Consider the following 25,726-nt stretch of genomic DNA (forward strand, 5'->3'; position numbering starts at 1 on the left):
TGGCTGTGCCTGTCCCAGCTGAGCTCAACCTCCTCCAAGCCCCGTCTCTGGGAGGTGTGAGAATGTCAGTTTGTGCTCTCCCATTTTTGGTGTCCTCAGGGTTTGGTTTTGTATCTGTGTCTCATGGGAGACCTGCCGGCTCCTGTCCATCACTGGATCCTGATGGGCTGTGTTCCCATACCAGGGCTTGGTGTGGAAAGAGGAGCTTTCCAGTCAGGAGAGGGTCTCCTCTGCTTTACATGGCCGGAAGAGATGTGAGATGGGAACCATGAGCATCCATGGCATTAAATCTGGTCTCTTGCTTCACCTCAGAGCAGCAGATGGGTGCTGGAGAGGGGAGTGCACCTGCCTGTGGTGACCATGGTGCCCTTCACCTGGGCCTCTTGGGGTTTTCAGAGCTGCTGGCACTGGGGATGGTGTTTCAGGGTGTCATGGTTTTAGTAAGGCCCAAAATCCAATTCTGATTCCTAGCCCCCCACCCACATCTCAACCCCATGTGAGATGGGTTTTCCAGACAAAAACACGAGACTCAATATGGGGGAAGGAATATATTACAAAGACTATACACATAAATAAATACTATAATATATTACAAACAATCTTAACTTTATATCTATCTCTACCATGACAATAATATTTACAGTGGGCCAAATCTCTTCTCTCTCCAAATAAAAGTCCAGGAGAGAAGAAGAAGAAAAGACCCCTTCCAGTCTCTGAGCAACAGGTCTCTCTCTCTAGGCAGTAGGCTTTCTTCCTCTCTTTCAGGCAGCAGTTGCAGCTGGATCCTTGCCAATACACACGAGGGGGGTCTCCAAGCCCCTCTCGGCCCCTCGACGCCAAACGAAGGGTCTTTCCGTGGACTACGTAACCCCAGACAAGGTCGTTCCACCACGGTCATATCACGAAACACGGGGGTCTTCGTGACAGTCTGGTATCTTCAGGGGAAATCAAGCCCCTTCACAGAGCTTCTGTGCTCTGCTTCAAAGATGGCTGCCAGCTTCTCTGAAGCTGCAGCAAAGGGGGGGGAAAAGCCCAAGGTCACCCCCTCCACACACATTCCTTTGGCCATCCTGGCTGAGCTCTCAGGAGGCCGGAGCTTCTTAGCTCCTCTCTGTAGTGCATACTGCACTTTAGGACTCCACTCAGTCCACCACCCCCTCCTCTTTCTCAGAGGGGTCTCTAGCGAGTTTGGGGGTTTTGGTTTATCCAGTTCTTACCCCGCGAAACTCTGTTCCTGCTGCTGGCTTGGTTCTCTTGTCCTGTTGCTGCTTTTCCTTCTCCTCAGACACCTCTGTGTCTGCCTTAGCTGCATACCAGCTTGTGTTGCTCCTTTTGGTCCTTATCAGTTGGCTCTTTGCCACTGCTCTTCGGACACTGCCGTTCTGCTGCTGCTCCGTCGCTGCTCCCAGCGTCTCCCACTTCTATTTACAGGGAAGAAACTCCCCCAGCTCCTAGCTACAGGCACTCAGTCCAGTCTGACACTGTTCCGAGTCCCTGCAGCCCCCAACCGGGGGCTGGGGGGGGGCAGAGGCCCCCAAGGGGCCGGAGCCCCTTCTCCTCGTGGCCTCTACAACATGGCCACCTCTTCTTCTTCTCAAGAAGAACCACTGCTTCTCTTCCAGTCTCCAGAGATATGTTTATATTTTGCAGGAGCACTGATTGGTCAAGCCCCAAGGGTCACCACCCCCTGGGGGTTACCACTTTCTTAGTTTCAGGGGGAAAACCTGGTTCAAACCACTACACAGGGCCTTCCATTTTGGCTGGCTGTCCTCCATGGAGCAGCACTGTGATTATCCCTCCAGCCTGAGCTCCCCCTCCCTCCCTCCCTCCCCGTCTGTGTCCAAGCATCTCCGCTGCTTCTGCTCTGCTTCCTCTGGCCATTGGAATTTAAAAGGCTGTGAAGCCCCTGGCAGTCCCACCCCGCTGTGTGGCTCTGCTGTAGTGGCTGGTTTTGGGGTCCCAGCAGACCCCAACACATGGACATTGTAGGTGACGTGACCATGGACGGGGTGGCCCCACCAGTGGCACAGGTGGGATGTGTTGAGGTCTCCTGGCCCGTCCCTGCAGGGAAATGCTGGAGGAGGTTAATCTGAACAAACCAGGCATGTGTTTTAAGTGGATTAGTTGAACTCTGCTCCCTCCCAAAACAGACAGTGCCCTTTCAGGGCGGATGTGGAAGTGGATTAGGCAAAAATCTACTTAGCGCTGTGTTAATTCTAGATAAGTGTAGGGGGATTAACGCCTATCCACTTAAAAAAATTAATTGGAGTGAACTTTTCTCTGTGCCCCCAAGTAAACAAGGCTCAGCAGCTTCCCCCATCCACAGGTTGGGCTGTGCCTTTCCCTTCTCTGCTCTCCCATCCCCACACGTGGTGCAGGAGCTGCTGTCACGGTGGGGGGAACCTGCTCCTCTCTTTGATTATCCCCAGGGGTCTCATTAGGTGGTTGAACCCTTGTGTGAGGGTAGGGGAGAGAGGGCAGGACAATTATGGTCCCCATCAGTGCAATTATCAATGCTAATTAGCACCCAGCGGGACTGAGGGCGGGAGGAACAGCCCGTGCCAAGTGTTGTCTGAGGAGCCGGGAGAGCCTCGAGCCTTGAGGGGGCTTCCACGGACAGGGGGATGTGGAACATGCTCACATTGGTTGGTTTGGCTTTCTCCCCACCGTGCTTTGGGTGAACCCTTCACATTCCCCAGCCTAAATATTTGGGAAGGTGTCCACGGCCAGAGGCTGCCTGGGCAGGGACTCAGGTCCGGTCTTTTGTCTGGGGTTGGTGCCTGGGTGGCAGTGCCATGTCACAAACCCAGTGGTGCCCAGATGAGGAGGGGGCTCTGGGAGGCTCCTGCCCCAGGGAAAGGGCAGTGAGATGTGACTCCCCTTTACAGAGGGGTTGGATATGGGCTGGTGCCCCAGTAGGACCTGCAGGATACAGTGATGGCTTTGGATCACTCCCAGAGCTGCCTCCATCTCTTCCCTGCTCCCACCAGCTAGCTCCTCTTTTCCATGGCATCCTGTGGGCACAGCAGCTGGGTTTACAGTGCTGCTTATCCTTAATTATTTTGGGTATTTGTGATTCTGCCCATTCCCATGAGCATGGAAAGGGAGAGCGCCCTGAGGCTGGCACCTGCCCACATCCAAACCACTGCCTGCATCCCAACCGCTCCCACATCCCAACCACTGCCCGCATCCCAGCCACTGTCCATATCCCAACCACTGCCCACATCCCAACCACTGCCCGCATCCCAACCACTGCCCGCATCCCAACCACTGCCCGCATCCCAACCGCCCCCACATCCCAACCACTGCCCGCATCCCAACCGCCCCCACATCCCAACCACTGCCTGCATCCCAACCACTGCCCACATCCCAGCCAATGCCTGCATCCCAACCACTGCCCGCATCCCAACCACTGCCCCTATCCCATCCTGCATCCCAACCACTGCCCATATCCCAACAACTGCCCATATCCCAACAACTGCCCACATCCCAGCCACTGCCCACATCCAAACCACTGCCTGCTTCCCAACCATTGCCCACATCCCAACCACTGCCTCCATCCCAACCACTGCCTCCATCCCAACCACTGCCCACATCCCAACCACTGCCCACATCCCAACCACTGCCCGCATCCCAGCCACTGCCTGCATCCCAACCACTGCCCACATCCCAACTACTGTCCACATCCCAACCACTGCCCACATCCCAGTCACTGCCCACATCCCAACCAATGCCCGCATCCCAACCACTGCCCACATCCCATCCTGCATCCCAACCACTGCCCACATCCCAACCACTGCCGCATCCCAACCACTCTGCTCGCTGCCCTGTAAACACGGTGGGAGCTGATAACACCTTCCCCCATGGAACACCTTCCCCCATGGAATGCCTTCCCCCATGGAATGCCTTCCCCCATGGAACGCCTTCCCCCATGGAACGCCTTCCCCCATGGAACGCCTTCCCCCATGGAATGCCTTCCCCCATGGAATGCCTTCCCCCATGGAACGCCTTCCCCCATGGAATGCCTTCCCCCATGGAATGCCTTCCCCCATGGAACGCCTTCTCCTGGCACAAACGTGGCCTTTCTGTTGCTATTTGTGTCACGCCAGCACTTCCAGGCTGAGATCAAAGCCCTCCACGCCGCCTCGCAGGGGTTCCCACGCTGGAGCTCAGGGAGGAGGAGGAGGAGGAGGAGGTGTGATGAGGGGGGTGATTCAGTACCTGGGGGATGTGCTGTGCTGTCCCCTCCCCATCCTCCTCCAGCTGTTCATGACCTATCCTTTGGGATCCACCCTTTGGGATCGGCCCAAGTCCTCTGTAGCTGCCCCCGGACCGTTTTAGCCAGGACGAAGGGCAGGGCTGCCGCTGGTGCGGGAGAGCTGAGCCGGCAGCCGCCACCCCCGGCAGGGAAAATAAACCCCCAAACCCCTCCCCGGCCCCGCTGCTGCCGGGCGGGTCGGGCGGCGGCGGCTGAAGGAGCTGGGAAAGGCCGTGGGGGAAGGTGGAGGTGGAGCCGGGAGCGGTGCCCGGGGCTGCAACCATCGCTCATCACCAGCTTTAATGTGGCCGAACCCGCAGCCGATACAAATCCTGTCACCACCCGGACTTGGGCACTCGGTTTATACTCATTCCCAGGACCTGCCCGGCTCAGCATCATTACATTAATTATATTTCTGTTACTGCTTTTTTCCAGCTGTTTTGCTGTTCTGCTCCCAGTTACATTAAGGGGAGCTGTGACACCAAACCTCCAAGCACGGCACCAAAAGTGGACCCTTGTGCCTAAGAAACACCACCCAGCAATATCTTTTCCCCCAGCTGAAAGCCCTTTTTTCTTAAGATAATCTCAATTTCTCTTCTCTTTTCTCTGCCCCTTTTTCCACCAAACACTACATTACTAAATAAAACTTTCATTACTACCTGGGTTTGCTGAAGAAAAAAATTATTTCCATTCAGGAGAACGATGAATTTTAATAGGAGTGAAATGTCAGGCACAGCTGGAGTGGGTTTCTGAAAGCATTGGTATGTTTAGAGAGGCACAGGGACCCCAGCAATAATTAGCCAGTGAGCCCCAGCTTTCGGTGGCCCAGCAAAGGGACCCAGCAGTCAATTGCTTTGTTATTTAATGTGCTGCCTTTATGTTTCCAAGGTGCAATTGTATATTAAAAGCGTCTTTGCCTCTCCAAAGTGGCTAAATAATGGAATTTTGCTGCTGGGCGGCACTTCTTGGTTGCAGGGTGAGGAGAAGGTGCCCCTGGGGCTGCTCCTCTGGTTCCGAGACATTCTGGCTTCCCCCCAGGAGTGGAGAAGATGGGGATTTTTTGTTACATTGGAGAATGATTCATGGTGCTTTGTGATTTGCTCCTGTGTTCGACCCGGGGGTGCTCATCTTGCAGTGGGAGGTGGGGAAAAGGCAACTTGGCTGCTGGGGGACGTGGAAACTCTCCCGCCCCCAAAATTGCATCTCAGCCTCCGCTCCCCGAAGCATCTCGGCTTCACAAAGAAATCCGTCTCCTCCGTTCCTTTCCTTTCCCCCCTGAGGAGAAATAGAGAGCTTTCAGTGAAATCATCATTTTTCTGACAGCATATTAATTAATCCCTGCTTTTAGTGGGTTTTTTTCCCTTTTCTCTTTTGAGAGGCTGTATCTGCTGCAAGAAGCCTTTGGGTTTCACTGGGCGCAGTCCCCGCCGGCTGTGGGACGGGGTGGGGGCTCGGTGGTGAAGGATGTACCGAGTCTTGAGCACTGGATGTGCTTGTTCTCACCCTTTCCTCCTTTCCCTCTTGCCTTGCAGGGGCATCGAGTCCAGCATTGCAGCGGGGCAGCAGCGCCAGGAGGGGGTCCCCAGGGACCGCTCCCCCGCCACCCACCAGACGATGCTCCGGGAGGTCCCCGCAGCGCCCCGGGCCCCCGTCCCCCCCTTCCCTGTCCTGTACATAACCAGTGAGATGTCTGTAAAAGATTTCAACCCTTGGAATTTTTTTTGCCCTCCCTCCCCACCTTCCCACCCGCCTCCCCCCCTTCCTTCCCCAATTTGTTGATTGTGTTGAAATTGTCGGAGTTTGTAACAGTAACTTTCAGAGAATATTGTACTAAAGAGAAAATTGCACTCAATAAAAATGATGAAAGAAGCCTGGTCCCTTTCCTTCCCCTTCCCAGGGGCAGCCTTTCCGCTGACGGCTTCTCTTCAGCTCGGAGCTGGGGGAATGTTTGCCATGAATATTCATTTGGGGAGCTGGCAGCGCTCCATCACTCCTTGACTTACCTCGAATGTTGATGTCTATCAGATCTGGCTCCCCGGTTTGTAAATGAAGTGACTTTATTCTCGGCGATCCCTATCGGAGGTTGCTTGCTGCAAAAGAGCCAGGAGAAGGAATTTTCTTGGCACGGGTTTTCCCGAGGAGCGCGTTTCAAAGCCCTGGTGTGCGATCGCTCGGGGAGGCCGCGCTGGAAGCGCTGGCTGGGATGAAAGCACCGCCCGTGCTGGCGGAGCACGGCAGCTCCTCACTTCCCCAGTCCTGCTGGAGCCTGTCCACGAAAGGCTGATGCTCATCTTGAACCTGCTTTCCCTGAGGATTACTGCACATCGTGGCAGGAAAATGAATTCTTCCTTTTTCACTGGCTGCTCTCGGGCATTGTATCCTGCTGGGATCACACAACCCATCCAGCTCTCTCAGACACAGGGTGGGATTGTTGGGATGTCCTGTGCAGGGCCAGGAGTTGGACTTCATGATCCTCGTGGGTCACTTCCAACTCAGGATATTCTCTGATTCTGTGATCCATTCTATCCTCAGTCCCTGAGGGCAGCTGATCCTGCCGGCACTGGGAACATCCTCCAGCCAGCAACGAGGGCTAAAACAGGGGCTGGAAGTTTTGTAAATGGATAGATTTGGAAATATGCAGCCACCATTGACATGTTTGGGGTTCTGAAAAAGGAGCTGCTACTGGGAGAGCTTTGGAGGTGTGGGATACAGGCTTCCCACACCCTGTGGTTTTGGGGTGATCTGGGGGGAGGGAGGCGAGTGCTGGTTCAGCTGGAGGTGGGGCTGGCACGTCCCTGCAGTCCCTGGCATCCTGTAAATCTCCCATCAGTGCTGGTGTTGATTTGGGGTGTTACCATCTTCAGGTAACTGCTGCTTCTCCAGGGTCATTATAGTTGGGATTTTTTTTGTTTATAGGGGTTTTTGACTGAGTTCCACATGCTGGTGGTGATGGCTCCAGGTCCCTGGAGCAGGACTCCACCGCCCTGGGCTCACACACCACAGTGAATTTTGCCTCACACTTGTACACAGGGGAGGACTGTTTTTTTGGGTGCCTTGGGTGGTTTTTGCCAAGCCCATCCCAACAAATGAAAGCAGAGCATCTCTGCCATAAAATCCAGCCTCCTGGCAGGTCTTTGGACACACAAGATGCAAATAGGCAGCAGCTGATGGAGGGCAGAGCGAAGTTGTTTGTGTGTCCTTAATTGAGTAGATACTTGACTTAATGGGCTACTGGTGTGGTTTAAATGAGTGTTCATGTTTCTTGAATCCTCTGGGATTTGGGGCCCTGAGAGGGTATATCCTTTACACAGGTCGCTCCGAGGTTTTCCCCTTAAGTAACCAAAAGACATTTACAGCCAGTGCTTAACATTCCCAAAGTATGGGAATAGCCTTTTAACGGGGTCTGGAGGAGCCCTGCTGACAGTTTGATGGTTAACGGGGCTCTGAAGGAGGGTCTGGAGCCCCTCAGCAGAGCCTGGATGCGTCTGGCCAGTCCCTGTTGGACCCTCACCTCCCTGACATTGGTTTATACAGCTGCAGCCTCTGGCCCCTGTGTTTTATTCCCCCCATGAGCCAACCAGTCACCAGCTTCACCTGCATCCCAGCTGGAACGAGATGTCATTTACTGAGGCCACACAGCATCCAAAAAAACTTTCCCTGAGCTTTGAATATAGACACAGGTGGCTGTCACAGCCAGAACAGAGACCAACCCTCAGGATGAAAAATCTTTCCTTCATGGCTCTCAGGTTTGAAAAATGGAAGCAGCGTGTTGGCTCCAATTACCCTTCAGCAGCTCCCAGAAATCTGGATGTACCCGGTGCTCCAGCACACCAGAGTGATGCCGGACTAACTCCGGCACTGGTGGTGGAGTAAATCCTTATTTGCCCCACTGCAAGGAGAAAATTGAGCTGGGACTGGGCTTGACATGGGATAGGGGGAGGAGGGCTCCCTGGGGGACACGATGCTCCATGGGGTGCAGTGTGCCCTGGAGGATCCACACGTGGGGCCTGGTGGGAGACACTCTCATTCCCTTGATGATGCTCTCATCCCATGCCACAGGCCTGAGGACAGGCCTTCCCAGGGGAAGAAAGCAGCTGGGAATGTATTGGCTGCACAGAGACCTGGGGGCAGTGAAGGAGGGGGAGGTTGGAAACACACACACACATCCCTGTCCTCTCCCACCTCCCCTCCCTCCCACACTCAGCAGTGAAAGACAAATAAAAGATGAGCCCAAGAGGACTATTGGCTAAATTGTAATTGGAGCAATATGGTCTGATGATAAAGCTCCGTGCCAGCCCACATTAACTGGCAGCAGCTGCTGGAATTATTGGAGATGCCTCATCGCCTATCCAAAGGGCCGGGATTTCCTGGAGGACAAGCCAGGCAGGCTGCAGCGGTGCTGGAGCCAGGAGGGCTCGGATGGAGCAGGGCTGAGGCTGCTGCAGTGTTGAAATCTCCAGGCCATGTGGGAGCCGAGAAAGTCACCTCCCGTTGCCAGCCAAATGTCTCGGTTCTGTTTATCTGGTCACACACTCGTGCACAGCCTGCACCTCCCTGCACCCCAGGGGGATCAGGACAGGGCAGGATTTACTCCACACAGTTTGCTTTTAGCTGCATTTCAGGCACTGCCTTGATTAAACCTGCACAGCCACCCCCCCTCACTGCCCCAAAGCCACCACCAGCGGCGAGGGGGGGATTCTGCCCCTCTGCCCCGCTCAGGTGAGACCCACCTGCAGAGCTGCCTCCAGTTCTGGGGTCCCCAGCACAGGAAGGACATGGAGCTGTTGGAGTGAATCCAGAGGAGGCCACAGAGATGCTCCGAGGGCTGGAGCCCCTCTGCTCTGGAGCCAGGCTGGGAAAGCTGGGAGTGTTCACCTGGAGAAGAGAAGGCTCAGGGAGACCTCTTAGTTCCTTACAGACACTAAAGAATTTATTTCCCTGAGCTGTTATGAGGAGATGGGGTATTATACCTTTTTTACACACAGAGAGCTCCAGTGTGGATTTGGGAACCTCAAAGCCTGCTGGCTCCCTGGGAGGCTGGGAATGCTGCTTTCCCACACACTGGCTGTGTTGGGCACCCAGCAGTGGCTGTGAGCATCAGGCAGCTCCAGGTGTCCCAGCAAGGAGGGTGGATGATGTCCACTCCAGCGCTGGTGGTCTCCACTCATCCTTCATCCCAACAGCTCCATTCCCCTGGGGAACCCACCTTCCCTCCTTGATTTAGTATCCGTTTGGTCTCTTGGCTCTGTGAACACATGGATCCAATGTCATGGGTGGTGACTTCTCCTCAGGACTGTGGTGTGGGTGCTCTGGGAAGCCCATCTGCCTCAGTGCTGAGGAAGAGGGTGCAGCTTTGCACACCAGCCAGGTCCCCAGATTTGTGTCCAGCTGGAGATTGTGCTGGAAGGTGGTTCTTAAAACAGCTCCAGTGTAACCAAACCACCTCAGCAGCTTCACCCACTGGGGTGGGTGGGATTTTCCCCAAGGACAACTCAGGGGAGGTTTAGGTTGGAAATCAGGAAAAGGTTCTTCCCCCAGAGGGTGGTTGGGCACTGAACAGGCTCCCCAGGGAATGGTCACAGCACCAAGGCTGCCAGAGCTCCAGGAGGGTTTGGACAATGCTCTCAGTGACAGGGTGGGATTGTTGGTGTGTCTGTGCAGGGCCAGGAGTTTGGATGATCCTTGTGGGTCCCTTCCAACTCAGGACATTCTGTAATTCCACGGTTCTAAGTCAGAGAGAAGCCTACTGGATTATTTGTCTGGGGCCTGCTGTTCCCAGCAGGAAGGTCACATCTGTCCGTAGCTGTAAATGCATCCCTGGAATTCCTGTGGGCACCTCGGAAACTTCCAGAGCACAGGAGCATCCCATCCTTGCCTGTTCGCCTTTCCCCTTTGCTGCTGCAGACATTCCTGCCATCTCCCCATAACATGCAAACAAACATCCTTCTCCTTTCCAAGGCCATTCCTGGTGGATCCTGTGCCCGGGTGAGCTCGCTGCCGGCTCCGTGGCTCACACGGATGTTGTGCCAGCAGTTTCCCTGTGGTGCTTTGTCGCTCCACACCCTCCCCGTGTCAGCAGAGCTGCCTGTGAGACGCTGCTCTAGTTAGAGCAGACACCGGCACCGATAGCCCTGACAAGCAGCAATTACTGCGCTGACAAAATAAAAGTTTTGAGTTGTTTTGCAAATATTTTTGAAGCCCCGATACAGCGGCAGGAGTGGGCGTAATTACACATAAAAGTGTATCTCCTTTATAGTCTTTTAATTATCTACTCAGGTGAACCATAATTTGAGGGGAAATGCTTTAAATCTGTTCATTTCTAACGAGAAAAAATGAGGTGGGAGAATGTTATTTTAATGTAATTAGGAGAAGGCAGGGCTGGCTGGCTGGGTGAGGGAGCAGGGAGCTGTGCTGTGCTCCGGGGACCTCGGGCTCTGCTCCCTCCCCTCTCACCACACCAGTCCTCTCTCCTTGCTGGACAGTGCATCAACACCGTGCTGGAAATAAGTGCCTGTTCACATGTGGTGGCAATACTCTTATGTCTCGTCATCAGCCTTCCTGAGCCCAGCTTTGCCAGGACCTGCCCTGTAAAGCCTGGGATCCTTGGGGGACCCCCCTGAGACTGGTCTGCTCTTGCAGATCACTCTCCAGCCACGCCAGGAGAACCTCTGAAGGCCAGTGTGGGATTGAGGGTTGTCCAGTGGGAAGGGAATCATGGCAACAGGAGGGACTTAAGGCTGGAAGGGACCTTAAGGCTCATCTTGTTCCACCTCTCTTTCCACTACACCAGGCTGCTCCAAGCCCCATCCAGACAATCTGGGCAGCTGCCAGGACTTGGCTCCTCTTGCTGGGGACCCAGGTGCCCACACCAGTGGTAGCAACTATGTTGCTCCAAGCTGAGTCCTGCATTAAAACTGGTTCCAAGACTTCCAAGCATTAGCTGACACACTAATTTCCTCTCTTCCACTTCCATTCCTGGACTGCTGTCAGCTGAGGCGCCTTTTAAAATAAGTTATTTCCATCCAGTCTGCGGCTTTCCAAGAGAAGAACGAGTGTTGAACTTTATTTTTCTCATAATGGCTCCTCAGAGTCCCAGATAAGATCAAACCCTGGCTCCTTTGGGCTCTGTGCTCCACACATGTGGTACATCTCCTGCAGAACCCGCAAGAACAAGATGATCCATCTTCTGGGGTGGAAAGCTAAAGCATGGGGGGATAAGGTGACTTTTCCAGGAGTCTGCAGGCAGCCTGTCCCAGGGATGCTGCAGGTGCTCGTGTAAGACACTTGGCTCTCTGTGTTTGCTTCTCCCAAGGATCTTCCCAGCTAGAGAAGAGGGAAAACCAGGCTGTTTTCATGGTGCACTTGCTCTCCCCGGAAGCCAACAGCCCTTGCCGCCTGTCTGTGCCGCTCCTGTTATCGTGAATGTCAAGCACTTTGCAAACAGAGGCATTAAATGTCAGATCCTGTCCCTTACAAGCCCTGCTTGTAATTTGAATGCTCAGACATGCTCCGTGGTCACCTCAATCCCGTTTCCTTCCTCTGATAACAGCATCCCTGGTACCACTGTGCTGTGAGGTGAGGCCACAAAGCAGGGCTCTTTACACCGCTCTGGACCTTCATCCCAACGACTTCATCCTCCCTCCCTGATAGTCAGAAATACTCAGGATCAGATTTGCACCTGCCCCCCCTGCTTTAGGGGTGGTGCAGGCATTTTGGGTGGTATTTGGGTCCCAGTGACTCTGGTATCTCTGCTGGACCCTTTAACCATCAGAGCCAAGCATCCCTTGCAGCTGTGTCCAGGTGAGGGCCCTTCCCCTTAAAAGCTCCTGGCTCCAGCCGAGGCAGAGTTGCTCCAGGATTTCTTGTGTGGATTTGTCCTTGCTTTCCTCTTGGGTGGGATGAGGCATGAAGTTTGACGAGGCCAAGTTCAAGGTCCTGTGCCTGGGTCAGGGCAATCCCAGGCACAAATACAGGCTGGGTGGAGAAGGGATGGAGAACAGCCCTGAGGGGAGGGGTTTGGAAGTGGAGAAGAGGGAGACTTCAAACTGCCAGAGGGCAGGGTTAGATTGGCTATTAAGAAGAAATTGTTCCCTGGGAGGGTGGTGAGGCCCTGGCACAGGTTGCCCAGAGAAGCTGTGGCTGCCCCATCCCTGGAAGTGTCCAAGGCCAGGCTGAACAGGGCTTGGAGCAACATGGGCTAGTGGAAGGTGTCCCTGCCCATGGCAGGGGGTGGGACTGAATGGGCTTTTAAGGTCCCTTCCGACCCAAACTATTTTATGATCTCTCCCATCTCATGCTGCAAACCGTCTTGTGGCTTCTCTCCCTTCCTGCTTTTCTGTCAGTTCCCTGTTATTTGCTGTTATTTTGGATAACAGGGTGGCCCAGCAGTGACTGCCCTGTGTCCTTAGGGAGATAACAAGTTTCCCCCATTCCTGTATTACTGCTTTCCCCTTGGTGAGCACCCAGGTACTGAGCTGGTGCCTTTCCCAGCCCTGGCAGTGGGAGCAGCCAGGGTGGCTGCCAGCTTTCTGCTTGTTTGTCCTTGATGGGAAAGCTTTCCCCATGGAACTGAGGACGTGCCAGCTGCGAGTGCACGGGTGACACCAAGTGCTCAGCTCTGTTCCATTTGGTGTCTCTGAGATGGGGTTTCTCATTTGCACCGTGGCATTGACACAGTAAAATAATACATAAAGCACACACAATAAATTAAAGCAAATAGTGCATGTGCCGGCGCCCAGAAATTTGGGACTTGCTGCAAGGCTAACAAGATGCATTTTAATAATTACAAATGAACCTGTGGCCAAGAGAGCCTTCACTGAGCACACCTGTAATGAATGCAGATGCTGCTGCTCCCTCAGAATGCAGATAATCACATTTGCCAGTGCATTAGAGCTGATTTAGGGGTAAACAATAGCTTCCATCTGAATTTGTTTTACAACCTATTGGCTGTAGCTAGTACCTTTTTTCTTTTATTTGAAATAATTGTAAATATTTTACCAGGCCTTCACGCTGCAGTTGTTTTTTGGGTTTGTTCGTTTCGTGTTCGGTGGGTTTTTTAATGTTATTTATTATTTATTTACGGTGAATTGACAACAATTGTGTTCACCCTCCATCTAATCCAAGGAGCTCATGGTTGTTTCCTCCCCTCTCCATCCTTTGTCGGAATAATTGTTCTTCCCACAGTGCCTGCTGCATGGTTTGTAAGCTTATTTCAGGCTCAGCTGTGGGGATTAGTGATAACGCTGCTTATTGTACCAAGGTTCATATTATTTAAAACTGGAACTAGAACAAAGGCAATTCAATCCCAGCTCCTCTCTGCCTGGGATGCAACAGCAGTTACTGACGCTGTCCAGGAAATCCAAGGTATGAGCTGAGTCTCTGCCTGTCTGGAGGCTGGGGAAGGGAGATAAATCCAGCTGGGCAGGCTTCGTTCAGCCCCAGAGCTCGGGCAGGAGCAGGGAAGGGCTTTTCCTTGGGCTGCCCCTTCCCTGAGGGTTGTTATTAACTCCTCCTCAAGCACTGCCCGTGACCCAGAGATCTCCAAGTAGCTGGTGCAGCAGGGGTGGGATGTTGTGTTGCAGTGGAAATGCTCAGGTTTTATTTTCTCCCAGGTTAGCAGGGACTTGGGGGCGTCCCAACAGGTCCACACCAGCAGCTGAGAGTGAAGCTAGGGGTGTTCCCAGCTCTGGTGGTCAGCTGGCCTCTCACACACAGCCCTGCTGGAGCTGGGCTTTGGTTAAGGAGCTTGAGTTAACAGCCCTTTCCCCTCTCTGCTTGGCCAGTAATGTGAGACCAGGTCTCCAGCAGATAGCCCACATCATATATATATATTTATACACACACATATATATGTGCTTTAAGCCAGATTACTGCCAGGAATGCTCCCAAGAATGCCTTGGCACATGCAGAGCTGGTGTTCTTGGGCATCAAGTGTCTTTCAGGAGGCTTCTCCTGGTTAGAGCAGAGGAGCTTGTGGCAGGACTGTGTGGTCACCCTTGCCCTCGTGGTGGGAAGGCTGAGAGGGCTGGAGTTCCCAGGCTGGCATGGCAGCAGTGCTGGCATCACTGGACCTCTCCCCTGGGATTCGTCAACCCTCTGTCCCTGGCTATTCGTGCCTTCACTCTTTAGATTTCACTTGGGGATTCAAGGCATGAAGGAAAGAGTTGCTGCCTCTCTTTTCACGGAGCTTCTACAGTCATTGAGGTTCATGGAATCAGGGAATATCCTGAGCTGGAAGGGACCCACAGGATCATCCAGTCCAACTCCTGGCCCTGCACAGACACCCCAACAATCCCACCCTGTCCCTCAGACTGTTGTCCAAACCCCCCTTGAGCTCTGGCAGCCTTGGTGCTGTGCCCACTGCCCTGGGGAGCCTGGGCAGTGCCCAACCAGCCTCTGGGGGAAGAACCTTTCCCTGAGATCCAACCTGACCCTGCCCTGGCACAGCTCCAGCCATTCCCTGGGTCCTGTCCCTGGTGGAGGATTTTACTGTAATATTTTTGTCAGCAATGTTCAACTCCCTGCTCAGCTCTCCCTCTACCCCATCCCTGACCCCAAAATCCCACACTTGGTACACCCTGCATGGTGATGCTGAATTCTTCAGGCTGGGAGGTGCTGGTGTGCCCTGCCCTGGCCACTGCTGGTCCATGACCTGCCCATCACCCTCCTGTCCTACCCCAGCCACAAAAGGAGCAGAGCGTGGGGGGTGTGTGTGCACGGGGGGCGGTGAGAAACCCCAGACACACAAAAGCTGGAGGAACCACCAGCAGCTGTAACCCTGGCAACTGTGTCTCAGGATTTGAATGTAATTATACCTCGAACGTGATAAACACTCCGAAGGACTCCTTATGTGGAGATCATACTAAACAAGTCTTTGAAATTACCCTCATCAAATATTGATAGAGGGAGAGTTTTGTTAAAAAAATAAAAAAGGGGCAAAGGGAGAGGGAGAGAAAAGGCGAATTCTTGCTGCTGCCCACGGGCCGGGGGTTAATGAGGATCTGTTGGTTTATCACCACGGCGCAGGGCCCACCGAGGGCTCCGGCACACAGCGGAATTAAAAGCGGGGGCGGGAGGGTGAGGGAAATAAACCCATCAGGTGAGGCAGCTGTATCGATTGGCATTTTGTTTTATGTTTGGCATGCAGGAAAGCCATCCCAATAAACACCATTTATCTTGCCCAGCCCTGGCAGCCAGGGTTTAATTGCTTCGGAGGGGGAGTAGGCGGAGGAGAAGGGGCGTTTCTGAGGGTCCGTCAGGGTGCAGGGTTGTGTTGGTCAGCAGAGCAGTGAGGATGGAGATCTCCTCCCAGCTGTGGGTTTGGAGACTGTAGGCAGAATGTTTTCCATTGGGAGAGCAGGTTGAAGTCCCAGGTGGTTTCCAGCACCTGTGGAGCAGGAGTGGAAGAGCATCCCTGGAAGTTGTGGCGTTGGCTCAGTGTGGGGATGCTCCAGCACTCAGTGCTCCTTGCTGGTACTCATCTCCTGCCAGCACCCTCTGTCCTTGGAAGAAGCTGACCTTCCCTGGCTCTGGTAGTGTGTCAGGGAGGGAACTGGGCTGCACTGTTGTATTTTCACCCTCTCCTTATGCCTGGGAGGTGCAAGAGCTCTCCCACTTAATAACAACAGCATGGGTGGTGTTGGGACTGGCTGTTGTGCTCAGCAGGTGCCCTGTCAAATGCTTGGAGGAGCTTCGGTGAGCAGAGCAGCCTCTTGTCTCGAGTGATCTCCCAGCAAAAAGTGGGGCTGGGAAGAAAATGGGGGAAGAAAATTCCAGTGTTGCCCAGAAAAAGGAGCAGCTAAAACTTCATCGGAGCAGAGGCTCTGGAGATGTGGAGGAGGAGGAGAGGGAAACAGCTCTTCATTCTGGCTCTGCAGGCAATGAGTGCCAGGGAAAGAAGGCTGGAGAGGGCCAACTTTGAGAATTACTGGTTGTGAGGTACTTAGTGATTTTATGAGTTTGCTTTTAATGGGGAGAAGAGGCAAAGAGCTGAGCACATGGGTGCCCTGGCTGCAGTTTTGGTTGTTGTGACTGTTGGCTGATTGACCATAACTAACTCTCACCTGGACTGATGGAGACCTGGAGGTAAAGGTGTGTTCTCCCTGTGTGCTGGAGATAGGGGGGTGGTGGTACCAATGTCCTCTGATTCACCTGGCCAGGGGTTTTATCACTTTAAGTGTTTCTAGAGACAACCCGAGCACCAGAAAAAACATCTCCATGGGATCCACTGTGGGAGCAGCAGCCAGTGCTGTGGCCAGGGGTGACTGGGAGTGCAGCCAGAGGACAAGCAGGATCCTTCAGTGTTTTAATATGAGTGATGGAGGCATGATGGAATTACCAGCTTGGTGGAGAGCTGTCCACCCCTGGTGGAAAACCTTCGCCATCAAGCATCACTATTCCTGGCAGGCCTGCACTTAAAACCATCTCTCAGCGCTCTCAGAAGGGACCTGGCAAACGTCTCCTGAGCAAACAGAAAACCACTTTTCAGCTCCAGCCACCCAGATCTGCAAAGTCAATCTGATGCCAAGAGATGTGCCAGGATAGATGATGGCTTTGCAGCCTGTGACAGAACAAGAGTGACACAAAGCTGCGGAGACCCACATGACATGTCCCTTGGTCCATCCCCAGCTCTGTGCCAGGCAAACACGCTCTTTTTGCTGAGAGCAGCAGACATGGCTGCAATGCACAAACACTGGAGCCCCACCAAGCACTGCCGGTGATTTTATGGGCTGCTTGGAAACAGCTGGAAACCTCTGTGATGCCAGTGCTGAGTATTAGTTACTGTTACTGTAGCTGGGAGTGGAAAGAAGGGCGAACTGCAGCTCTAAAGGATGCTTTTGGGGCTGATGGTCCAACGTAGAGGGTGGGTTTCTGGAGCACGAGTCAGCTGTGGCTCGGGTGTGGAAGGCAGGGAGTCTGTGGTGGTGGGTGATGGTTGCTGAACAGCACGGAGCGTGTTGGAGGGAAAGGGCTGCAGGTTGTCCTCTGAAATGTATTTCACAAATGATTTAAAGAAAGCTGCACTAAGCTTATGGCTGCCCTGCCTCCTGCAGAGCTGCTGGCTGGAGCCATTCCATCCAAGGACAGATTGGGGTGGATCCTGTCTAGTATGTGCTGGTGAGCACTCGCTGTGAGCTGGAACAGGGAAGAGGGATCTGGACAGCATGTTGTATCTGAAGCCTTTGAGGAGAGATCCAGATGGTGTCTGCATCTCTTGTTTATCAGGCTAAAAATAAATAACTTTAAAAAATCTCAGTCTTCCTTTCCCGCTGAAAATTACCATGATTTCCTCATTCTGGAGCCTTTGGAAGGGACGAAGGGAGCTGGGTTCATACACAGCACCCCTGGGAAATGCTCCTGCCATGGGCAGAAGGTGCCAAGGGCTGTGCAGATGCTTTGAAGGGAGAGGTGTGTGTAGGAGGACAGATGTGGACGCACATCACCTGGAGGGTGTGCAAGGAGGAAATATCAGCTGAGGGTAAAAACGGCGCTTTGACCTTTTGGAAGAGCTGTCTGTGTGAGGTGGCTGAGGTGCAGTGAATCATTTAACAGAACAGCTGAATCCTTGGGCTGAGCCAGGCGAGGAGTGTCCCAGCAGAGGAGCTGCTTCTCCCAAGAAGACTCCCAGGGTTCATGCTTAGATGGTTCCTTTAAAGGTTAATTCTCAGTGGCAGCATCTGCAAGAAAACCTGGAGTACTCAGAGGGAACTCAACCCGCTTCAAAGGGTCTTCATGTTTGTGGGTCTTTTTGGTCTTTGTTTCTTAAATGTTAAAATTTGCTCTTATTCATTTCTCGAGATAAAAAAACTAAAGAGAAAAAGCCAACCCTCCAAGCTGGGCTCCCAGTGCAGAGGCACAAAGAGGCAGCCGTGCTGTTCTCGGAGCCGATGGCACGGTGGGCTGAGCTTCCTCCTGCTCCAAGGTGGCACAATAAAGAGCTCCTGCAGTCATCTTTTTTTCCTAGGAGTTGCATTGTTAAAACCTTCCGTGGGGAAATCCAGGGACTGTAATTGCTCTGGTCTGACTCTGCCTGCTGAGCCGCCTGAATTAAGTGGGTGTTTTGGCATCCTGAGCAGAGCCTTGTGGGAAGTGACCTTCGCCTTCCGCCGCTGCACTCTGCAACCTGCCGCTAATTAGGATGGAGAGAGCCCTCCTTTGTTTCCAAACACCAGTTTACCTCCGTGCCCGCGTTCTGCCGGGAGCTGCCCGGTGTGACTCGGCGCATAATGAGCGGGGCACAGCGGAGGGTCGGGCTCCGGCACCGCCGAGCGCGGCTTTTAACACGGCGGAGCTGAGCGGGAGGGCGAGCCCGGCCCCGAGCCGCTTGTGGAGCCTATTCACGGCACAGCCTCTCATTAGCCAGCCTCGGAATTAACATCTGAAACGATGCTTTGTGGGAAAAAAAAAAACAAAACGTAATAAAAAGCATCACTTCCAGGGCTGCTTTCAGCCGGTATTTGCAAACTCGGGAGTGGCATCAGCGCACTGGGAGAAGGGCATCGCTGGAGCTGCAGGTGGGAGGGGTTGGGCAGGTGTCAAAGGTCCACAGCTCCCTTAGAGAGTCACAGAATGGTTTGGATGGGAGAGGACCTTGGGGATCATCCAGTTCCAACCCTCATGCCGTGGGCAGGGACACCTTCCATGAGCAATGGGATTTGCCTGTCCTTGGGGCCATTCACCCAGGCCATCCCTCCTCTGATGAGAACTGCCTTGGCTTCAGGCACTGTTTTACCTGGGGTGGATGATGAAGAGTTTCTGCCTTTTGGAAAGACACTGATTTCCAACCCTATAAAAAAGGGACAGTGATGATCAAGTTTTCAAAGGTAAAACTCAGAACATCCCCTTCAGGAGAAACTGGAATATGGGGCACTTAGAGGGTTCAAGCCAAATTTACTCAGAAAGATTAGTTAAACTGTGTTGGAGTTCTCTGTGAATGCCCCCCTTCAAATGCAATCTGATTAACATCACTTGTGTTGGAAATGGTGTTGGAATTAATGTCACTTCGGTTCTGAATGAGGACACACTGCAGGGATTTGCTAACTTTGAGGAAATCCACTTTAAACTCTCGCCTCAAACTCTACCCAGTGCTCCCTGTGAGACAGTGTTTGGCCACAGCTGGGGACAAGCAAACAAGGAACCCAACAGACATATTTGGATGTGTGAAAGACCTCTGCCTGTGCTCTAGAAATACTTAGACCCCAATTCTTCTGAGACATCTTGGATAAAGAGGATTCAACCCAAAAAGCATCAGGCATATGAGTGAGGTGAGCAGAGGGTTGGAGATGCATCTGCAGACAGCTCAGCTCCCAGGAGGACATCCATGCAGTCAAAGAGACCTCCTCAAGCAGAGGCTGCTGCTGCTGCAGATCTGGTCACTGCCTGCTGGCACGTGGAGCTCACCCCTTGGAGACCGGCAGGCCCTGCCAGGCACAGGACCTGGAGTGGGCAGAGTGGAGGGGGTGTTGCCCTGGGATCAGCCATGGGCTAAAACCATCCCTGTGGCAGGGGGCTGGTCCCTCTGGGGCAGGTGGTGTGGCAGCTCTTGGCTGGAGCCAGAGAAACGTGCTCTGCACCTGAATCAACAGGGTTTGGGATGTGCCAGGCAGCGAGCAGGTACTCAGAGGAGAGGGCTGTGCTGGAGAAGGTGGTGCAGAGACAGAGTAATCCACCCTGCAGGGACCTCAGAATGAGCAGGCCACGTCAGCTCCACCTCAGCACCATCCTGCCCAGGCTTATGGATGGAGTCTTGCAGGCTGGCTGCCTTTGGGCAGAGCAGATGCTCAGGTGATGTCTGGGTGGAGCAGGATCACAGCTGACACGGGCAGGAGTGGCAGCACTGCTCCTGATGGGACCCAGGTCAGCTACTCCTGACCAGCTCGGGCAGCCCCAGCCTGGGTCAGGGCCTGGCAGCAGATGGAGAGGTGACTGTGCTGCTGCCTGCCCTGGGTGCTGCTGTTGTTCCGTGTTCACTAAGGTACCCAGGGAGTAGGTTGGATCTCAGGGAAAGGTTCTTCCCCCAGAGGCTGGTTGGGCACTGCCCAGGCTCCCCAGGGCAGTGGGCACAGCCCCAAGGCTGCCAGAGCTCCAGGGGGGTTTGGATGATCCTCTGGGGCACAGGGGGGGACTCTGGGGGATGTTCCTGTGCAGGGCTGAGGGTTGGACTGGGTGGTCCTGGTGGGTCCCTTCCAGCTCAGACATTCTGTGACTCTGTGGTGCCCCACCCCCTGTGTGTGCTCCCTGAGGATTACCTGGCATGAGCTTTCCAGGAATTGCCACTCAGCAAGGACAGTGCAGTGCACAGGCTGCCTACCTGCCACCTCCTTCCCTCCTCACCAGTTTTCCCTGTGTCCCTCAATGCTGCCGGGAGATATTGAAGCTTGGATAGTAGCGCCGAGTTGGCAACTTTTAATATTGCTGAAACATAATCAGCTTTTGCTTCTACAGCAATTAGCATGTTATTACCCATAATGTTTTGCATGGCAATTTTGTTGTAAACATTTGTACTAATTCACCATAACCTAATTATTTTTATGACACATAATTATGAAATATTTTTGGAGGAGGAATGGTTTCATTTTCTATTTATACCATTATTTCCTGGAAGTGGCAGTTATTTTTAACACCAGGAAACAGTGTCTTCCCCCTTCCCCAATTAGCCCTTTCTACTTACTGCCTCGACTTGCTTGGATAGCGCAGTAGCTGGGACGACGTTCTTATGGAGATGTGTGATGGATTCCAGGAGAGACTAATTGAGCTGTAATTTGTGGTGGTGTGATGCGTAAATGGAGGAACATAACAAGTGGTTTTCTGTGCTGCTCGGTGGGTACATGTGGTGAGTCCCAGTTACAGCATCTGCCCTAATGTCCCTTTCCAGAGTATTTAAGGACAGAGCCACGTGGTGAAGCCGCTGCCTCAGGACTGCGTTTCTCAGGATTGCAACCACCCTGAGCTTGGAGACAGGACCTCTTCAGGGAGGTGCTCTTGGGTTTCGTAGGATTTCAGAATCTCCTGAGTTGAAAAGGACCCACAAAGATCATCCAGTCCAACTCTTGGCCCTGCACAGGCACCCCAACAATCCCACCTTGTCCCTGAGAGCGTTGTCCAAACCCTCCTGGAGCTCTGGCAGCCTTGGGGCTGTGCCCACTGCCCTGGGGAGCCTGGGCAGTGCCCAACCAGCCTCTGGGGGAAGAACCTTTTCCTGAGATCCAACATAAACCCCCCTGACACAGTTTTTGACATCAGTAACCTCTTGCTCAGTCCTTGGCATCCCTGGACCAGAACAACTAAGAGATTCCTCAGTCCCCCCCGTCTTCCAGCTTGGTGTAACTGTGTGACTTACTGAGAGAAGGGGAGTGGAGGGTACCAGAGGTGGGTGGGGATGCCTGAGGAGCCAGGAGAAACATCTGGGCTGTGCTCCAGGCTCCAGAGAAACATCCTGGGCCCGAGCTACAGAGGCAAATACAAAATGTGTGTCTGGAGGCCAGCAGTGCTGAGCCCAGCCTTTCAGGCTGATGTGAGAGGGGGGTTTGAATCCCTGCAGCAACATTTAATGGCAAGAGGCCTTCCTTAATCACATTCATGGAGGCACTGTATAGAAAACGGTCAGAATTCAGGCTCACTCTTAACAAGTATGAAACTTGGCAGGCTGAAAGGCTTGTATATCTTGTCTGATCTCCAGTCTGGAGAGGTCTCAAAACGGAGCCATGTGTAGTGCATTGACATCTTAAAAGAATTTCTAAAAAAAAAAAAAAAAAAAAAAGGCCTTTCTAGATGATTGTATGTCATATAAATGAGATTTATTTCAATGCCTGTCATGATAGTTGAGGCAGTAACAAATCCAGTAATTGCCAGTGCTACGGTCGCATACGCTCTGAATGTTTAACTCTGAGCTACATTTATACACGGGTTTGAGGTTATTTAGTGAATCCTTTGCCCATTTTTCTCTCTCTTCTGGTTGGTGGCTGTGGAGTTATGTGGTGTGTCAGCCACGTTGAGCGTGGTGAGTGTTGCATGCAGGCTGCTGTCTCAGAACCTGCCTATAATTAGCTGTTAATCGTGTGTGACTGATGAAGACCGTGGAAATTGGGTTAAGGGAAACTCAGTGGCCTTTTAAAATCATTCCCAGTGCTGGATATTAGTGCAAAGTCACACTTCCGGGAAGCCTCCAAGTAATCAGAGGTGCAGAGCTGAAATGAGACAGTGATTTTTTGTGACTGCAAGACCTAAGAACTGAAGTGGGTTATTACATTTTAGCAGTTTTTTGCCCTCCCTGAATACCAAGAGCCAAAAGTGACTTGTCCCACAGCCCTTCTTAAATGAGGTGGCCTTGTTCTTTGGGTTATTCACCGCCTGTCAGAAAAGAGAAGGTGACTTGCAAAGTTCTTTCATCTCCAAACTTGTTATCCTTGATCTTTCCGCAGAAGTAATGACTTGAGATAGTGTAAAGACTATCTCACGAAATATCTGGAAAATTAAGTGAACTCCACGCTGGGTTATGATCCAGCTGATACTGACACCGAGGTTATCCTTGGCAGAAGTTGAATATTTCGTGCCCAACTGTCAGTGGGACTTTTTTTTTCCTTCTCCCCAGGGATTACACCTCAACAAGGTCATTCCGAACATCAACAAACAGTAACAAATGTGTCAAAACTCCATCCCGTGTTTGATGTCTGTCAGCTGAACTCCCTTAAAGGCACCACCAACTAAGCATCCTGGGCAGGGATTTTGGGATTGAGTCAAGGAGATCTCGAAGGTCCCTGGCAGTCACACTGATAACACGGGGAGGTCACTTTTGTGTGTGGTGACTTTCTTGCATGAGATCTGTAAGATACAACAAATACAGTTTCAATGGATGGAAATGGGTCAGTCCTGCTGTTTCAGTCCCTGTGGGGAATTGTGTCTGGGGTGGGAGCAAACAGAGGATACATTTGTATTTCCAAGGTAGCTGATAAAGATCAGACTGACCTGATCTAATGCTCTGGAGGTCAGGAAATTAGAAATAAGGGTTCATTGCAGTGGAGAAGTTTCCTGGCTCATCACAGTCAGGAGGTCTCCAATATACTTGATGCTCCAGGAGATAACTTTCAGGTCTTGGCACTGCTTTGTTTTTTTCAGGAATGGGTAAAATAAAAACAATAAAAGGAGACAAAGACAAAGGACACATCTTCTATATCAAGAATCTTATGAAAAATTCATCTCTTATCACTGCTGGAGGTGTTATGAAGACCGAGTTAATTGTGTGTGTGATCCTGTTTGTTAGAGTAGCCAGATTAGTATCATCTACTCATAAAAAATCCCCAAAATATTCCACCTGTTTCAATTTCACTGGAGAGCACGTTCATCTCTGCTGTAACCTGCTGGGCCACATGCTTGCTGTATATGTGAAATTAATACTTTATTACCATCTATTTTCAAATGCCTTGGCAGAAGGGGGCGAGATGGGCAGCCTGTGATCTCGAAGCACATCTTGAAGTGCTCGTCAAAATGGAGTTTAAAAAGGCTTTTGGAGGTGATGCAGGTGTCAGAGGGTTTGTCCGTGGTGAATCCATCTGTGTCAGCCTGGGGCTGAGGGAAGCCACGTGCAGGGCTCACAGGTACCTGAACGCTCCGAAGCCAAATGTGTGTGAGCTCATCCCGGCCGGGAATGTCTTTTGTTTCCCTTGATTGTGCCTGAAATGTGCTCGTGGGTTTTGCAGGGATGTTGAGGGAGCATCGCAGGAACCGACAGATGGGCTCGCACACACCCGGGAAGGTGGCTGAGACATAAGTGTTCCAAATTTATGGTGGCCATAAAGAGCCGTGGAGATGATTGATTCTGCTCATTGCTCACGCAGATAACGACGGGTTTTAGAGTAAAGCAGTAACTGATAGCCTCTGAGCTGGGAATTAAATTTCTCCTTCCATGATGTCATTATGATGTCATACTTCATTGCCTGTAATTTGACAGTCTGTCAGGGACCAAGGCTGCTGTCAGCCTGCTGGGGTTCACGTGTGTGACATCACACGTGCTGTCAGCTCTGGGCTCTGATGATGGTGCTCTTCTAATTGTGATTTAAAATGCTTTCCTGATGGGGGAAGTTATGGCTTTCTCAGGGCATATTGTGTTCCAGGCCAAATGCTGCCGTGGCCGAGGAGGGGGTGTCGTTTGGAAAGGTCTTTGGAGGGCAGTGAGTGTAATTCTTGGTGCTGTGTGTTCAGAAAAATATGGGTTCTGTAGCCTGGAGGACACTGTCACAGTGAGAATGATTGTTAGGGGATGAAAGGGTGGCTGACACTTGTAATCCTCACGTCCTTTGCCTCCCCTCTTCAAAGGAATATTGAACTGCAGTCCTCTAAGGACAAAGAGGAGAGAGAAGAAATATGGTCCCAAACTCGTGCATGGCCAGGCTGGTTGATGGATCCTCATGGTCCTCCTTGGAATGTACCTTCTGCTCAAATGAGGACTTTGGGAATAAAGAAACCCCAGGTGATAAGTAATGTACCTCTTAATTCTAATAAGAGGCTTTCTCCTCCTGTCCTGGGGAAGTGTGTCTTGCCTTTTCCAACCCCTGGCTCCTGGACCTAGGAAAAGGTGCTCCCAAGGGCAGGTGGAAGATGAGCAGCGAAGCCAGGCCTGGGCTGTGGCTGCTCAGATTTAGTGAAGGATTCAGGTTGGGATTTGGTTACCATGGTGATACACGTGGTTTTTAACCACGATGGAGGGATGGGTGGATGGAGGAGGGTACAGCAGTGGGCTGTAATCCTGTGTTCCCAAGGCCTGGACTTCCCAGGAGAGCACACCAGGCCCTGCAGTGCTCTGACCGCAGCGAGCTGGTGGAAAGCCCAGAGCACACATTTTACTCATATACATTATACAAAATCTCTATTTTCTCTTTTTGCTTTGGAGAGGGAATTCTCCTGGAGCAGGTCTCTTGTTTGAGCACACAGTCATCCTCTTCAGCCCTTTGGACTTCTATCTGTAACCCCCCCGTGCTGGTTATTTCTAAGTAGAAGGTTTATTTTGACACTTCTGCTGTGTCCCATCCTCCCTTCAGCCTCCTCCCCAGCTGGCTGAACTGTGTCTGGATTCCCTCGAACAGAAGGGGAGGCACAGGAGCAAAGTCTGTCGTTTTTTTCCCCAAGCCTGTGGCAGCAGATTGCAGCATTTTCTGTCAGCTCATTAATTCCGAGGGCATTAACTTCCGAGGGGGAAAACACTGGGAATACCAAGGTTGCTGCTCGGATGTTATAAATAACACATTGGGTAGTTCTGGAGTGGTAGAGAGCTCAAAAGCTGCCAGGTTTTCCTGGGAATACCTGGAGCTGTTCTGTGTTGGAGCTCAGAGTTAATGGAAGAGCCTGTGCTTCCGTGGCCAACACAACTTGTCCAGTGTGGAAGCAGTAAAGAGTAAATGTGGGATCTGTGGTCCTGGAACAGCAGGTTAAGCTTGGTATGTTCCTGCTGCCAGCTCGTAGGAACAACCCTCCAAG

General features: G+C 52.4%; 1 protein-coding gene and 2 long non-coding RNA genes across 5 annotated transcripts in view; 2 read left to right on the forward strand and 1 right to left on the reverse strand.

Annotated features, from left to right (window-relative positions):
• EPHB1 (EPH receptor B1) overlaps positions 1-6,127 on the forward strand; it is a 79,365-nt gene extending 73,238 nt beyond the window's left edge. Inside the window, exon 20 of the mRNA XM_027703778.1 lies at positions 5,791-6,127. The gene's annotated coding sequence lies outside the window, so the exon portion shown is untranslated. The remainder of the gene's footprint in view (positions 1-5,790) is intronic.
• Positions 6,128-11,292: 5,165 nt separating this feature from the next.
• Positions 11,293-11,787, reverse strand: LOC113977629. The gene is made up of 2 exons (XR_003537371.1): positions 11,733-11,787; positions 11,293-11,581 (listed from the first exon to the last, which is right to left on the reverse strand). It is a non-coding gene; the product is annotated as an uncharacterized LOC113977629 (long non-coding RNA).
• Positions 11,788-11,857: 70 nt separating this feature from the next.
• LOC113977575 lies at positions 11,858-24,949 on the forward strand. Of its 3 annotated transcripts, XR_003537353.1 has the most exons (6): positions 11,858-12,151; positions 19,343-19,521; positions 22,383-22,491; positions 23,684-23,850; positions 23,953-24,008; positions 24,569-24,949. It is a non-coding gene; the product is annotated as an uncharacterized LOC113977575 (long non-coding RNA). The 3 variants fall into 3 exon arrangements; XR_003537352.1 differs by lacking the exon at positions 24,569-24,949 and having other exon boundaries at positions 23,953-24,167; XR_003537354.1 differs by lacking the exon at positions 24,569-24,949 and having other exon boundaries at positions 11,858-12,058; positions 23,953-24,167.
• Positions 24,950-25,726: the final 777 nt, after the last annotated feature.

The sequence above is a fragment of the Neopelma chrysocephalum genome, unplaced genomic scaffold, assembly GCF_003984885.1.
Source record: "Neopelma chrysocephalum unplaced genomic scaffold, ASM398488v2 Primary Assembly neopelma1_252, whole genome shotgun sequence".
In the NCBI taxonomy this organism is placed as follows: Eukaryota; Metazoa; Chordata; class Aves; order Passeriformes; family Pipridae; genus Neopelma; species Neopelma chrysocephalum.